This window comes from Lissotriton helveticus, chromosome 3_1 (genome assembly GCF_964261635.1).
Source record: "Lissotriton helveticus chromosome 3_1, aLisHel1.1, whole genome shotgun sequence".
Lineage (NCBI taxonomy): Eukaryota > Metazoa > Chordata > Amphibia > Caudata > Salamandridae > Lissotriton > Lissotriton helveticus.
In genome coordinates this window covers 357,281,630-357,296,528 of record NC_136061.1, presented here as the reverse complement: position 1 = coordinate 357,296,528, position 14,899 = coordinate 357,281,630, and positions in this window count along the sequence as shown.

Genomic DNA, 14,899 nt, shown 5'->3' with positions numbered 1-14,899 from the left:
GCAGCTATATGGTCCACACCACACACATTCACAAAGCACTACTGTGTAGATGTGCAAGCAAAACAACAAGCTAGGGTGGCCCAGGCTGTACTCAAAACACTATTCCAAACCACTGCAACAGATACTGGTAGTCGCCACTAAGGGAGAGAACTGCTACAATATCAAAGCACTAGTGTGTGGTCTGCAGCCCATATGCCTCGAACGGAAAATGCTACTTATCAGTATGCATCCGTTCTTGGCATGTAGGGCTGCAATTTCACACCGCCTCCCTGGCTACCTTTATCTGTTCCAGTAATATCTTAATTAGATACACTATACATGGAACACTATACATGGACATCTCTTTCTGTTTTCACACAACTCCATCATTTTCCCTAATGGCGAAAAACAATCTGAAGATGGAGTTGATGCCCATGCGCACTATGCTCCACAGGAGGAGTCATCTACCATACAAAGACTCTTCCAGGACAACAACAAAGTGTAATCATCGGGGCTCACCACCAGATGGCGAATTATGCACTAGTGTGTGAATCTGCAGCCCTACATGCCAAGAACAGATGCATACTGGTAAGTAGCATTTTCCTTATTACAACACAATATCACTATCACATTGTTATATCTCCTACCCGGAGATATCAACACAATACAGAGAATACTTCAAAAGCATTCAGGTAAGTAGCACAGAATACAGTGGTCTCCAGGGGGAGACCAAACCATATACTAAGAAAGTGGAATGCGAACAGCAGCGGAGGACGGTACTTGGACCAGAAGACCCAGAGGAGCCGGGGACACCAGGAAACACCCAAGGTAGGTACCCAGGAACCGCACGGAGGCTGTGTGCAGAGTAGAAACACAGCTGCGTGTCCAATAGAAGTCAATGGGGAAGTCACGTTGCAGTTTTGAAGAAAGAGGACCCTTCCCAGAGGTACCCGAAGGAACCCTTTGCAAGACAGACGTTCAGAGAGCCACCCCACCCGTGGATGCCCCAGGAACCAGGTTACCTCTACCAGGAAAGCCATGTGCATAGGGATGAAGTGACGTTGCAACCTGCCGTAGACAACAAGGGATGATAATGAAGAAGATGCCTCTGGAGAAGACAGTGAAGGAGTCCGGTGGATTATTGAAGCGGAGAAGCTGCAAGCAGAGGGGACAGTGTCTATGCCACTCGGAGGTGAACAGGAGTCACGAAGACACAATGCCCACCGATGTAGGAATGTTCTGAAGAATCAGTCAGTCAAAATTTACTTTATTTGGTTTGTCATAACCATAAAGCATACATACAAAATTCAGATAAAATTGCAGCGAATTAAAAGTTCATTTAGTAAAAAAATATATATATTTTCTTGTTCATTAATTAAACACTTTATCTCAGACCTTATCTATGGTCTGTTTCTACTTTTTGAAGCTGAGACTCTACAAAGTTCATAAATTTTACCCCGCGGCATAATAGGATGTTTGAACCTGCTCCCATCCAGCTGGTCACAGCTTGCCTGCAGGTACGAATCTGTAGGATGTTAAAAATTGGTTTCAATAAGGTTTTCCTCTTTTCTTTTAAGGGCACACATGTGCACAGGAGATGGCACAAGGTCTCACTGTGATAATCACAGTCTACATTTTAATCCCTGATGTGTGTACTTCCATGACGGGATCAAGTCTTTGGAGAAATGGTCACCCATTCTGAGGGCCAAGAATTTTGTTTTTAAGGATAGCCTAAAGTGCACCATGAGGTAGGGTTGAGGTTTTAAAAGTTTGTACGACTTTAAAATGGTCCATGCATGCCGGCGTTTGGCCAGAGTCTTTTTATCTTCTACCAAAGATAGGGATTTTGCATTTAGCTTGCAGATCTTTTTAAAGGACAATTCTTCCGGTGGGTTCTTCCAGATCTCCTCTAATTTGAGGGTTTCTAATGCTGCTCGCATATCATTCCCCCATGAATTTGATTCCTGTCGGTCATATTGCTTTTTAATTTCTTGCCAACATAGATTGTTTAAGGATCCTGTTTCCGCCGATCTCAATTTCCAACACCATTTCACTAGGGCTGCTTTCCTTTGGTATATTTGATTTTGCAAACCAAATTCCAGCCTTATTTGCGCCGGGGATGATCCTTTGTGTAGATGAAACACGGATTTGTATATTTTTGTCACGAGGTTGTTTAAAATGGGTGCTTCTTTCCCATGCCATATTTCCATTCCATAGGATAAAGAGGGTAGGATTTGGGCTGCCATTACTTTTAGCAGATGGTCATACGATGGGCATTTCAGTTTCTTTTGGAGAACTTTGTACGCGAAGCTCAGTGATTGTGCTTTTGTAGCGATGACTCTTTTTTGGGTTGAAAGGGCCATGTTTTTACTTGTTGTGACCCCCAAATATTTGTAGGCCGTTACTTCCTCGATGTGTCTGCCTTTTGTGTACCACTTGAAAGAACTTCTACTGGTACCCGCCAGTCTCACCACTTTTGTTTTTTTGATGTTTAGTTCCAGGCCTTCTTTCTCAAAGTAATCTGGTAATTCGGATATTGTTCTTTGTAGGCCTATCGGTGTTTGACTTAAAATTACAATATCATCCGCATATTGGAGGAATTGAATGTTTTCATTAGCCAATTTAGGCGGGTGTCCATTCACGTTCTTGATATGGTCTTTCAAATCGGCCAGATATATGTTGAAAAGGCTAGGGGAAAGCACGCAGCCCTGTTTGAGTCCGTTGGTTATTTTTTGTTCTGCGGATATTCTTCTTCCGTCTCCTAGTTTTACTTTTGCCCATGTTCCACTATATAGTGCCATTATTGTTTCCATTAATGCTTTAGGAAGGCCCCACTGGTCCAATTTATTCCATAGGCGTCTTCTGGGTACTCGGTCGAAGGCCGATTTCAGGTCTATGTAGCAGGCTATTAATCCGCTCTTCCTTTTCCCTGCTCCTTCGACTAGTAGTGACAGAGCAGACAGATTGGTTAAACAGCCCATGCCTTCCCTGAAACCGGTTTGGAATTTGGGTATTATTTTGTTATCCTTTATCCATTGTCGAAGTAGAGACAATATACAAGATGAGAAGAGCTTAGCCTCCACGTCAATTAAGGCTATTAGTCTATAATTCCCGGGTTCCATCCTACATCCACTTTTATATATTGGGTGGAATATGTTTCCTTGCCAGGACAGTGGGATCTTTTTTTCTTTATGAATGTGATTAAATAGTGGAGTTAGGTATTTTGCCCAAAAATCGGCGTCATATTTGAATAGGGCATTTGGCATTCCGTTTGGGCCAGCTGCTCCTTCCGCTTTCATTTTCCTTATTAGGTCGGTTAGATGTTTGATAGTTGTCAAAGGCATTTGGTCATCTCGTTCTGAACCGTCCTGTTGGTCATTTTTCCTTTGTCCCAGAGCTGTTTCTTTTTGTTCTTGACTATTTTTTGGGTTATTACATGCTTCTATGTTAATTGGGTAGCTCTGGATGTTATACAGACTGTTAATATAAGCGGCCCAAGTTGTTTCACTTATTCCTATATTAAGTTGGCTGCCAGCTCCTTTCGAAAGTTTATTTATTAAATTCTAAAATTCTCCACTATTTGGTAATTTGCTTGCTCTTAACAGATCTTCCCAGATTTTCTCTGTGTGAGATTTTTTGGCGTTTCTGCAGTCCTCTTTGTATTCTTTCCTCATTTTTTGTATATCGTTGTTATCTACTTCTTTTCCTGACCTTTTTTCTGCGGCCTTTATTCTTAATTTTTTTGCGATTTCCCTTTTCTTGTCTCTTAATTCAGTATTATACCATGGCTCATTGTTTTCTTTGTGTCCATAGGTCGCTGGTGTGGTTACCGCGAATTTTCCTAGCACAGATTTGTTTAAATTCTCCCATTTTATTATAGGTGATTGATTTTCGATGGCCTTCGTAGAGTTTCAGTGTTCTAATACTGCGTCCATTATCTCCTTTTTTACTGGGCCCTTGCTTTTGATCTTCTTCAGTTTGTAAATTTCCGGAATTGCTGTAAGAAATTCTAATTGAGTTTTCTCCTCTATGCTTTTCCTCATTATTGTCTCTTGTGGGAAGTGATTGCTCTCTGGTCGGATTTGTATTCCAAAGTGATCTATGTTTTTTTTAGTTCCTTGCTTGTTAAAGTGAAATCAATTATGGAGTTCTTTTTACCGCTGGTGAAAGTGGTCTTAGCGGGTATGTCTCCCTCCATGTTTCCATTTAGAATTGTTAAACCTAGTGATTCTAGGTCATTCCAGATTTTCAGAATTTTGTCCTTGGTTCCATTGTTTTTTATTAGATTACAGTTGAAGTCACCAGAGATAAGTAACTCATAGGATTGATAAGTTCTGTGCAAAGTTTTTATCAAATTTATCAGAGTTTGAGCTTTTTTCGCTTTTGTGGCCTTATCTGGGTGGATGTATAGGTTTATAATTAGTAAATTCCATTTGGGGTTCTTTTTGCTAACTTTTGACTCTATTTTGATCACTTGTAACCAATTTTCCCCTGATTCGAGCAGTTCGGTTTTCCAGTCTAATTTATTCGTGATGAAGATGGACAGACCTCCCCTTGGGTGACCGTACTTTGCAAATTTTTCTGCCATTATGTGATGTTCCTCATATCCCATAATTTGTCTCGGGATTACATTCCATGTTTCTTGTAATAAAATTATTTCAAATTTGCTCAGGTATTCTATTGTTTCTTGGTCTTGGGACATTTCCTTAAAACCGTTTACGTTCCATGAGCAGATCCTTATTTTTGTTTCTGGTTTTACTGTTAAATTGGGGTTTTGTCTTTCATTTTCTTGTGCTGCTTTACATACATCAGGATCGATGGGTGTTTAGGGCCTGTGCCAACCAAGACCATTCTTTGTTCCTTCAAACCCTGGTATTGCTGCTTTGCTTTTGTACTACTCAGATCTTGTTCGGAAATTGATTTGTTTCTTGCTCCTCTCAAGATAGTTTGATTTATTTCCTTTGCATTGTTGGGATGGGGAATCTTGTTGTTTAGTAAGGGGAATGGATATTTTATTGGGGTTTGACGGTCCAAAGTTATTCCCCATTCTGAAAAGTATGACCTGGTTGAGAAAATAAGCTCTGCTATTTCTTTAGATGCCCAGGTGGTACTGCTTATTTCCAAATTCATATCTTTGTTTCTTTGTATGAATTCTACAGCTTTCAGGTCGCTTGTTGTAATTCCCCTTAGTTTAGGTATTTCTTTGATTAGTCGCAGGATGTTTCCCCTGTTCAACGTATCTGAGTTTCCCTTTGTTTGAAATTCCGGCTTGAATAATAATTTACATTCTGTTACCATACTTGCTGTTTCGAGATGGCGGGTTTGGTGAACTCTCCTTTTTCCTTCAGTTAGATCAAATCGAATTTGAGATGTGTTGTCATTCTTGCAGACCGTGATTGTTAAATCCGGTCGAGTATAATCTACCATGGATTCTTCTTTTGGGGGGTGCATTTCTCCTTGACCTATTTGTATGTTATTTGAGTTTTGTCTTATTTTATCATTTGACTTCGTTTCATGGTGCTCTCTGCAAGTTCTTCCGTTATTTTCTGCCGTGATTATCAGACCAATATTTGATTCCCTCACTAGGTCTGCCGGAGTTTTTTAGCTTAGCTCTTTTACCATTTTTTCCTCGATACGTGATAAATTTCCTCCAGTGTGCCAATTTAATCCTTTGTGAGTCAGAGTTTCACATTCACTCTTTAACTTGATTTCCTGTGTTTTTTGTTGTTCTGTGACCTCTCTACGATTTGATTTTGATGTATCACTTTTGTCATTGGCTTTGTTTTTACTTGACTTATCCTCGTCTTTCGGTTTTCCTTGTTTACTTGGTTTTATTTTGGTCTGATCTGGAGATTTTGTTTGGTCTTCTACTTCGTCTGTGTTATTTCCTTTATTTCCGTCTTCTTTGGAGGAGGTGTCTATAATCTGATTAATTTGGGCCTCTTGTCTTTTGTTCGAAAATGGGAAAGAGTTGTTTTGCCTGCTTACTTTTTGTAGCATTTTTTTTGGGAACCAGGTTACCTCTACCAGGGAAGCCATGTGCATAGGGATGAAGTGACGTTGCAACCTGCCGTAGACAACAAGGGATGATTATGAAGAAGATGCCTCTGGAGAAGACCATGAAGGAGTCCGGTGGATTATTGAAGTGGAGAAGCTGCAAGCAGAGGGGACAGTGTCTATGCCACTCGGAGGTGAACAGGAGTCACGAAGACACAATGCCCACCGATGTATGAATGTTCTGAAGAGTCAACAGTGACCATGTCGCTGTAGCTGTGGTGACCAGGAGATACTGAGGAAGACCAGGAGCCGTGCATGAGACGTCGAATGTCGGTGGCTAGGTGTTCGGTGTCCAGCGGTAGCACTAACAAGCCTTGGTAGCTGCAACTGGCCTGGAAGATGAAAAAGGAGCAATGTTGGGACCAGCAAGGTCCAAGGGACTCACCAACAGCAGGCCCTAGCAAGCAGGAGAATCCACTTAAGTAAGAGAAGACCCTCAGGAGGACCCACAGGCCAAAGTCACAGGAGTCGCAAGAGGACCTCGAGCAGCTCACCAAAGATGGAGGCAATCGGTGCAGAGGATGGAGTGAGAACGCTGATCTTGGAGGAAAGTGGTGCTGGAGGCTGGAGCTTCTTGTAGCCCGAAGATCTCCGGAGTGCAGCGCCAACAAGCCTTGGCAATAGCAAGTCGACGCAGTGCACAGGGGTTCGGGCCCAGCAGTTCCGACGATTGATACCGCCTCAAAATTGCATGGATGACGGGTCGGGCCTCAAAGGAGTTGCAGAACCACCATCTGTGTTGCTGAGCCTCGAGGAGTCCGTAAGACAACAGGAGCAGCAGACCGGCCAGCTTCGTTGCGGTGCCTAAAGATGCAGGAGAGTGACTCCTTCACCCCAAGGGAGATTTCTTCGGGTGTGTTTGATGCCCATAGGTCCGTTGAAGAACCTGGATGAAGCACAGGTGATGAAGAAGATGAAGAAGAGCGAGACCAGGAGCAGCAGGAGTCTTCCTTGATGCAGTCTTGATTCCAGTCGAAGTCCAACGAAGTCGAAGTGTTCAGACAATTGAAGAGCAACGTAGTTTCAGGGTTGAGTCTTGCCCCATGACGAATCTAAGGACCCACCCACAGGTAAGCCCTAAGTACCCTAAGGAAAGGGTTGGAACAACTCAGGGGGGGGAGGTCTCTTCCAGAGGAGGGGCTGGATAGAGGAGAGGATACTCCCATGTACTTTGTCCAGTTTTGCTCCAGAATGGTTCAAACTGGACTGGTTCACAATGGAGTATGCAAGGAGGGCACCAAATGTGCCCTTCAAAGCAGTCTGGTGGCACTGACAAGAGCCCCCACCCCAGCCCAATACGCTAAGTCATGTCTGGGAGGTGGTCACACCTCCTTGTGACAGGAAACCTATTGTCCTACCTTCCCCTGCTCAAGCCTGGCTCAGCAGCACTAGGGTAGAATTGTGTGTGGTTAGCAGCAGCACTAGCTTGCTTGCAGACCCTGAAAGGCTGTTACCGGGAGTACAGGGTGTTCTCCAAGGAGCCACCCAATACATGGGATCATACTTCCAACACTGGAATGGGTAATGAGGTATGATTTTCAACATGTTTGATGCCAAACATGTCCGTGTTCAGTGCAGCAACTATATAGTTAGACATCTTGTAATGACTGATGTCCACTATATGTCTAGAGGTGGCTAACTGCACATACAAAGCTTTGACTCTGAGGTTTGTAGGGGTGTCCTGTTTATGCAGGAGCACCCTCACACTTGTAATCAAGCACCCTGCCACCAGGGCTGAAGAACTTGCCATAGGGGTGACTTATAGGTTTTAAGTGCAGTAACCTCAGATATAAGGAAACGTATCTGTCGTGAGAGGTGGAAGCACAGTTTAAGTGGCCCAATACATGCTACAGCCCATGGGAGACCCCTGGTGTACCTATGCCCTGGGTACCTTAGTACCATAAAGTCAAATCCTGTGCACACGCATTTGTGTGATTTGAAAGTTCATCAATGTAGAAAATCAAAGAGAGTCTGGTATTTTGGTAAGTGTTCTTATACTTTATTCCAGAGAACAGCACAGGGTCGAGCCAACACGTGTTTCATCGTATGGGTAATGTCCCTCAACTTCTTCAGGGCTGTATAGTTACCCAATTGAAGATTAAATGCCTAGTTCCCGGTTATATTTCCGACCAGGCTAGGTCATTCCAATCCAAGTGTTTAAATCCAAATGAGTCAGATTCGTCAATCTTTGACCGTTCACATTGTCACAGTCCTTGATAAGAAAGCAATATATTTTCAAACGCCAGTGCGTGTGAGATTAAACCCCACAAGGACAGAGTATGCCTTTGAAATCTGCAGCGAGTATGCTGTTCGTGTAAATCCGGGCGAAGTATGCCACGTGATCTGTAGCGAGTACGCTGATCTCGGTCCCAATACCGGCGAGGTGTTCTGACATTTACATTACAAATCAGTTCCCAAAATTGAGGGAGAATCCTGACCTGTGGTGTACTCAAGTGAAGAGGATTGTGAAGATTTCCAAAGCGGATTGGGATGACCTAGATAACTTCTATGTCATTGTGGTTCATAATGATTTGTGGGCAGAACATAAGGCTGTTGTGGCTTGGTCAAATTCTGAACCACCAAGAAACGCTCTGACTCATGCGCCTTTCCCAATTGTCATGGAAACGTATAATCAAGTGATTAACTTTTTTAAAACAAAGGTCAACCAGAAGAAGGTTGAATGATTGAAGAAAACCAGAACTGCACAAGAGTTCAAAGAGCTAATTATGAATGGCTAATTTAAGTTTTTAGGCAGCATAGCTATGTCAAAAATCCAGAAAAAGAAATTCTTAGTGATTTCTTGTCACACTAGTTCTTGGTTTGGGCCTGCAAATTAGCTCCCATATACAGCAGAATGTGGTGACTTTTTTTTTAACAAGTGTTTTTATTTATTGTTTGCAATATAAACATACAGTCGGAGAAATCATGAATACACAATACAAATTGAGTGGTGAGCAGTGACATTTTGTATAGAACAAAAAATCTGGCAACACTTCCTTCAAGTGAGAGCATGAGGTTAGACTCTAGATTTAGAGATGAACATGGGTTGAGGGTCGCATCGAAATTATCTACAGTTATCGACAATGCGTCAGCATTGCAACTTTCAAGGCTCTGTCCCCGGTTCTCCCAGTAGTTCTTCCAATCCCTCCCCCGCTTCCCCCATTTCCAAACCATAATATGTTATCCATGGTGCCCATACCTTTCGGAATTTTCGGGGACAAACCCCAGCTTTATATGTCTTTCATTCCGCAACGATATAGAGATCTAAACATGTCCTCCATTCCTGGAGTGCGGAGAGTTGTTGGGACCCCCAGGAACGAGCTATGTACCTTTTGACAACCACCAGCCTCGAGTTAGCGGACATAATTTTGTGAGGTGGCAGATCCACGTCTGTGGGGATTCCCAGTAGAAGAAATCGAGCTTCCAGCTCCAGTTGTGCTTCCAGTATGTTGTTTAGTTCCTTCACTACCTTACTCCAGTATGTTTGTATACTGTTGCACTCCCATAGGATGTGTATGAATGAACTGCGTTCTGTGTGGCATCTAAGACAGTCCGGGTTGTCCGCTCTCCCCATTGTATGGAGCCTCGCACTGTCGAAGTAAGTCCTGTGGAGGATTTTGTATTGAATAAGACGCAATCTTAATTTAATCGCCACTTCACGCTGATCCATCAGGGCTGCCTCCCAAATTATATCTTCCATTGGACCAGTGGTAAGTTCCCATTTAGCTCTAAGCGGGCCCAGTTTATCAGGCATGTTGTTAATTAGTGTGTTATAGGTCAACCAGATGGCTTTAGCAGAAATCTATACCTGTAGGAGCCTGCCTTCCAATTGGGCATATTCCGGCAGTGCCTACGCGTCTAGTCCCTCGGCTTGTCAGGCATGTTTCAGTCTGAGATAAGTATAGTATTGGGTGCAATGGAGCTGATGGGTAGCTTGGAGTCTTGTGAATGGAGCTAATGCCTTGCGACCCTTGCCCTCTGGTAGGTCGCTCCCCTTCTCCTGCAGCTCTGCCACAGCCTGCCTGCTGTTTCCACCTCCTGCCCTGTGCTTCCTGCTCCTGCGCTTCAGGCGGCCCCTCCGCCATTTCGCCGCTGCTTCTTGCCGCCGTCCCCTGATTTCCCGCCGCTGCTCCCCTGCGGCCCCACCCCCCCAGCTCCTCATTGATTGCCCTCATCCCCCCGCCTCCCAGCTGAGCCTCCCTCCCTCACCTGCGCGTCATTTAAGGCCGCCACTGTGAGGAGTAGGAGCGACCCTTGACCTCTGATAGGTCGCTCCCCTTCTCCTGCAGCTCCGCCGCAGCTTGCCTTCTGTTTCCACCTCCTGCCCTGTGATTCCTGCTCCTGCTCTTCAGGCGGCCCCTCCGCCATTTCGCCGCTGCTTCTTGCCGCCGTCCTCTGATTTCCCGCCGCTGCTCCCCTGCGGCCCGCCCCCCCAGCTCCTCATTGGTTGCCCTCGTCCCCCCGCCTCCCAGCTGAGCCTCCCTCCCCCACCTGCACGTCATAAATGGCGGAGTCTAAGGCAAGCCTGTCTGCACCTGGAACGCGCCCCTGGTCCCCGATGACGCCAGCCCACACGACGGACGGACGACGCCGCCACCCTCCACGCACTCAACGCCGGCTGGAACCCCGCCTGCTACCGAGCCATCCCGAAACGCACCCACGGACCCTTCACCTGCCAAGCCTGCAAATTCTCCTGCCTCCGAACCTGCACCGCTCCCGCCAAGCCAGGCACCAGCAACACTCACCTTAAGTGCATCCTGCGCAACACCCGCTCCGTCCAGACACGCCGTCAAACTCTGGTACCTCCTCGACACAACATCACCAGACTTCGCCTTCCTCACGGAAACCTGGATGAACGCCTCCTCAGCCCCCGAATTCGCCATAGCCATCCCGGATGGCTACAAGATCACCCGGAGAGACCGCGTCAACCAAACCGGAGGAGGCATCGCCATCGTCCACAGAAACACCCTCCGTATCACGACCAACTACGACGACACCCTCACCGCCGCCGAGCACCTTCACTTCCAGATACACACCGACCCCAAGACCACCCTCAGAGGCACTCTCATCTACAGACCACCGGGACCACGCACACATTTCAGCGAAGCCATCGCAGACTTCGTCAGCCAACACGCCCTTACCTCCTCGGACTACATCCTCCTAGGGGACCTCAACTTCCACCTGGAGAACAACAATGACAGCAACACCGCCACCCTGCTGGACAACCACGCCAACCTCGGACTCAAGCAACTGGTGAACAACCGCACCCACTACGCCGGCCACACGCTAGACCCCATCTTCTCATCCAGCAAGCACATTGCCTTCAGCCACTCCACCGGACTGCACTGGACAGATCACAGCTGCGTCCACTTCAACTTCAGGAGAACCACGACACACCACCACCCGCAACAGGTTCCCCGCAGAAGCTGGAGCAAGATCACCGCTGACCAACTCACCACCTCCCTCAGCCAGAACCCTCCCACCAACACGAGGGACCCCAACGAAGCAGCCTGCAGCCTCACACAGTGGCTCACCAACTGCGCCGATGACCTTGCGCCACTGAAGAACCCTCCCAGCACACTCGGCAGCAAGAAAGCCTCATGGTTCACCAACGACCTAAAAAACTCCAAGAAAACCTGCCTCACCCTCGAGAAAGCCTGGCGCCATGACTAGACAACAGAAAACATGACAGCCGTCAAGAACGCCACCCGCAAACACCACCAGCTGATACGCACCACCAAAAGGACAACATTCAAAGAACCTCTGGACAACAACACCCACAACAGCAAGGAACTCTTCAGCATCATTAAAGAACTCTCCAACCCCAGCACCTGCAACAACGACATCACACCCTCACAAGACCTCTGCGACTCACTCGCCTCGTTCTTCCACCACAAGATCGCCGACATACACAACAGCTTCGGCGCACAGACCACGCACCCGACCACCGAACCAGCGCCCCCACAACCACCCTGTACACCTGGACCCCGGTCATCACCGAAGACACCACCCGCATGATGAACACCATCCACTCTGGCTCCCCAACCGACCCCTGCCCACACCACATCTTCAACAAAGCCGACTCCATCATCGCACCCCAACTCTGGGACATCATCAACAACTCCTTCGCATCCGCCACCTTCCCAGAGCTGGAAACATGCCAACCTCAGCGCCCTCACCTTCCTCGAGACCAACGGATCCCTCGACCTCTCGCAGTCCGGCTTCCGAGCAAACCACAGCACCGAGACTGCCCTCATCGCAGCCACCGACGACATCAGGTCCCTGCTCGACAACGGGGAAACAGCTGCCCTCATCCTCCTGGACCTCTCAGCAGCATTCAACACCGTATGCCACCGCACACTAATACAACGCCTCAGCAACACTGGAATCCAAGGGAAGGCCCTGGAGTGGATCATCTTGTTCCTCTCTGGAAGAACCCAAAAAATCCGCCTCCCCCCCCCTACCGATCCGCGGCCACCGAAGTCATCTGCGGCGTTCCGCAAGGATCCTCACTCAGCCCCACCCTCTTCAACGTCTACATGAGCCCCCTTGCAGCCATCGCACGCCAACACAACCTAAACATCATCTCATACGCCGACGACACCCAGCTGATCCTCTCCCTCTCCCACGACCCCGCCACCGCCAGAACCAGCCTCCACGAAGGAATGAAAGACGTTGCGGAATGGATGAAGCTCAGCCGTTTGAAACTGAACTCGGACAAGACGGAAGTCCTCATCCTAGGACCATCCCCCTCTGCCTGGGACGACTCCTGGTGGCCCCCTGCCCTGGGCACCACCCCCAAGCCAACGGACCAAGCAACGCAACCTGGGTTTCATCTTGGACTCCTCCCTCACGATGACCAAGCAAGTCAACGCCGTCTCATCATCCTGTTTCAACACCCTGCGCATGCTCCGAAAGATCTTCAGGTGGATCCCCACCGAGACCAGGCAGACAGTCACCCAGGCCCTCGTCACCAGCCGTCTGGACTACGGGAACACCCTCTACGCAGGAACCACAGCCAAACTCCAGAAAAGACTCCAGCGAATACAGAACGCCTCTGCACGACTCATCCTGGACATCCCCCGGCACAGCCACATCTCTGCCCATCTGAGAGACCTGCACTGGCTATCCGTCAGCAAGAGGATCACGTTCAGACTCCTCACCCACGCACACAAAGCTCTCCATGAAATGGGCCCCAAATACCTCAACAGCTGCCTCACATTCTACACACCCACCCGCCAGCTCCGATCCGCCAGCCTCGCCCTCGCCACCGTACCACGAATTCGCAGAACCACCGCCGGAGAAAGATACTTCTCCTACCTGGCGGCCAAGACTTGGAACTCCCTCCCCATCCACCTACGGCTGACCCAGGACCATCTCTCCTTCAGGAAACAACTCAAGACCTGGATGTTCGAGCAGTAGCGACTCACCCTCTCCCCCAGCGCCTTGAGACCCTAGCGGGTGAGTAGCGCGCTTTACAAATCGGCTGATTGATTGAATGCACCTTTTTCTAAGACGTACCCTATTTTAGAGATCCCAATAGATCCCACTGCTTAAAGCCTCTCAGCTTCCCAAGTTCAACTAATCTTGTTCCTTCCCATAAAGGGTTTCCCTGGTAGGTTTCATGTCCCATCTCATTTGCTTCTCGGCACCTTTCCAGGCCTCCAGCACTCTTTGGGTAGCTGGTAGGAGCCAACTGCTACCTTTACGTCCATATATATAGTGCAATTACGTACGTTTCCGGAATTGCAGTCTTTCCAGCATATAGGTGGGGTGGTCCCCAGGAGCATGGTTCCATTTATTAATTACAATGAGATGGGCCGCTCTGTAGTATGCTCTAATGTCCGGTAAGGCCAAACCCCCATTATACGGGTTCTGCTGCAGTGTTTGCAGTGCAATTCGTGGATGGGCCCCCCCTAAAGAAGCTGGCATAGTTCGCTATTGAAAGTTGTAAACTAAGACTCCAACATTTTACAGTAAGTAGTTTGCAAAACATAGAGCAACTGTTGAAATGGGATCATCTTATACATAGTGGTTCACTTGCTGATTGTCAGAGGGAGCTTCCTCCACCTCTTAACATCTTCTTGAAAATTTAAAAGGACTCGCCTAATATTACGATCTAGACTGGTTGCTAATTCGGTCGTGATCTAGAGCCCAAGGTAGGTGAATCCCTCTGTGGAGAGTCGCAGGCAGCTTGGGTAAGACTGGGATCCACCACCCCCCCCCCCCCCCAGCAGGTACAGGGTGGATTTACTCCAGTTAATCCTGTATCCCGTATGGCGGCCATATTCCTCAAAATCATTCAGAATGTTTGGGAGTGTCTCGGTTGGGTCCGTAACATATAACAAAATATCATCTGCATATAGAAATATGCATTCTTCCTTTAAAAATCTGGACTCGTCAATGTAACCACCCAACCCAGAGAAGCATGTTCAACACAAGCCAAGGGCTCCAATATGAGGGCAAACAAGAGAGGAGACAGGGGGCAGCCTTGTCTAGTGCTGCTTTGAATCGGCCAGGTCGGTGAGGTAACTCCATTTACCCGGACAGCAGCCTTGGGGGTGTTATATAAAAGTGCTAACCAGTTCCGAAATATTGGACCAAATCCAAATTTTTCCAACATGCATCTCATAAAGGGCCAATGTATGGTGTCTAATAAAAGGAGCAAATGGGGGCTGTCTCGACTTTGAACCTTATCCATCCAATTAGCCAGGCGCCTTAAGTTAAATTGCGTCGCTCGTTTCAGCATGACCCTGGATTGGTCTCTATGTATCAGGGGGCCAATAACTGTCAAGAGGCACAGTGCAAGAATAGTAGCTAAAAATGTTGTTTTAATATTGAGCAGTGATATGGGTCGATAGGA